The sequence below is a fragment of the Schistocerca piceifrons genome, chromosome 1 (genome assembly GCF_021461385.2).
Source record: "Schistocerca piceifrons isolate TAMUIC-IGC-003096 chromosome 1, iqSchPice1.1, whole genome shotgun sequence".
Taxonomy (NCBI): Eukaryota; Metazoa; Arthropoda; class Insecta; order Orthoptera; family Acrididae; genus Schistocerca; species Schistocerca piceifrons.
In genome coordinates this window covers 801,564,723-801,567,234 of record NC_060138.1, presented here as the reverse complement: position 1 = coordinate 801,567,234, position 2,512 = coordinate 801,564,723, and positions in this window count along the sequence as shown.

The following is a 2,512-nucleotide window of genomic DNA, read 5'->3' as shown; positions in this document are numbered from 1 at the left end:
TGAGTGACCGTAAATCAACTATAAAATTTTTGCGATCATTGGGCGTCATTGCTGAATTTTGCAAGTGCAGTGTCTGTGGAAATTATATGGTTTTGACGCAGGTTGGGTCTAAATCCACATCTACATTTATACTCCGCAAGCCACCCAACGGTGTGTGGCGGAGGGCACTTTACGTGCCACTGTCATTACTTCCCTTTCCTGTTCCAGTCGCGTATGGTTCGCGGGAAGAACGACTGTCTGAAAGCCTCCGTGCGCGCTCTAATATCTCTAATTTTACATTCGTGATCTCCTCGGGAGGTATAAGTAAGGGGAAGCAATATATTCGATACTTCATCCAGAAACGCACCCTCTCGAAACCTGGCGAGCAAGCTACACTGCGATGCAGAGCGCCTCTCTTGCAGAGTCTGTCACTTGAGTTTGCTAAACATCTCCGTAACGCTATCACGGGTACAAAATAACCCTGTGACGAAACGCGCCGCTCTCCTTTGGATCTTCTCTATCTCCTCCGTCAGACCGATCTGGTACGGATCCCACACTGATGAGCAATACTCAAGTATAGGTCGAACGAGTGATTTGTAAGCCACCTCCTTTGTTGATGGACTACATTTTCTAAGGACTCTCCCAATGAATCTCAACCTGGTACCCGCCTTACCAACAATTAATTTTATATGATCATTCCACTTCAAATCGTTCCGCACGCATACTCCCAGATATTTTACAGAAGTAACTGCTACCAGTGTTTGTTCCGCTATCATATAATCATACAATAAAGGATCCTTCTATGTATTCGCAATACTTTACATTTGTCTATGTTAAGGGTCAGTTGCCACTCCCTGCACCAAGTGCCTATCCGCTGCAGATCTTCCTGCATTTCGCTACAATTTTCTAATGCTGCAACTTCGCTGTATACTACAGCATCATCCGCGAAAAGCCGCATGGAACTTCCGACACTATCTACTAGGTCATTTATATATATTGTGATAAGCAATGGTCCCATAACACTCCCCTGTGGCAGCCAGAGGTTACTTTAACGTCTGTAGGCGTCTCTCCATTGATAGCATGCTGTGTTCTGTTTGCTAAAAACTCTTCAATCCAGCCACACAGCTGGTCTGATATTCCGTAGGCTCTTACTTTGTTTATCAGGCGACAGTGCGGAACTGTATCGAACGCCTTCCGGAAGTCAAGAAAAATGGCATCTACCTGGGAGCCTGTATCTAATATTTTCTGGGTCTCATGAACAAATAAATCGAGTTGGGTCTCACACGATCGCTGTTTCCGGAATCCATGTTGATTCCTACATAATAGATTCTGGGTTTCCAGAAATGACATGATACGCGAGCAAAAAACATGTTCTAAAATTCTACAACAGATCGACGTCAGAGATATAGGTCTATAGTTTTGCGCATCTGCTCGACGACCCTTCTTGAAGACTGGGACTACCTGTGCTCTTTTCCAATCATTTGGAACCTTCCGTTCCTCTAGAGACTTGTGGTACACGGCTGTTAGAAGGGGGGCAAGTTCTTTCGCGTACTCTGTGTAGAATCGAATTGGTATCCCGTCAGGTCCAGTGGACTTTCCTCTATTGAGTGATTCCAGTTGCTTTTCTATTCCTTGGACACTTATTTCGATGTCAGCCATTTTTTCGTTTGTGCGAGGATTTAGAGAAGGAACTGCAGTGCGGTCTTCCTCTGTGAAACAGCTTTGGAAAAAGGTGTTTAGTATTTCAGCTTTACGCGTGTCATCCTCTGTTTCAATGCCATCATCCCATAGTGTCTGGATATGCTGTTTCGAGCCACTTACTGATTTAACGTAAGACCAGAACTTCCTAGGATTTTCTGTCAAGTCGGTACATAGAATTTTACTTTCGAATTCACTGAACGCTTCACGCATAGCCCTCCTTACGCTAACTTTGACATCGTTTAGCTTCTGTTTGTCCGAGAGGTTATGGCTGCTTTTAAACTTGGAGTGACGCTCTCTTTGCTTTCGCAGTAGTTTCCTACCTTTGTTGTTGTACCACGGTGGGTTTTTCCCGTCCCTCAGTTTTACTCGGCACGTACTTAGAAACGCATTTTACGATTGCCTTGAACTTTTTCCATAAACACTCAACATTCAGTGTCGGAACAGAAATTTTCGTTTTGATCTGTTAGGTAGTCTGAAATCTGCCTTCTATTACTCTTGCTAAACAGATAAACCTTCCTCCCTTTTTTATATTCCTATTAACTTCCATATTCAGGGATGCTGCAACGGCCTTATGATCACTGATTCCCTGTTCTGTACATACAGAGTCGAAAAGTTCGGGTCTGTTTGTTATCAGTAGGTCCAAGATGTTATCTCCACGAGTCGGTTCTCTGTTTAATTGCTCGAGGTAATTTTCGGATAGTGCACTCACATCTGAGTGTTCTCAAATCTTCTTCACTTTCTGCCAATAGGATCGTATCATCCGCGTACCTGAGGTTGTTTACATTTATTCCAGTTATTTTAATTCCTGTTTCTCCATCTAGCCTCGCATTCC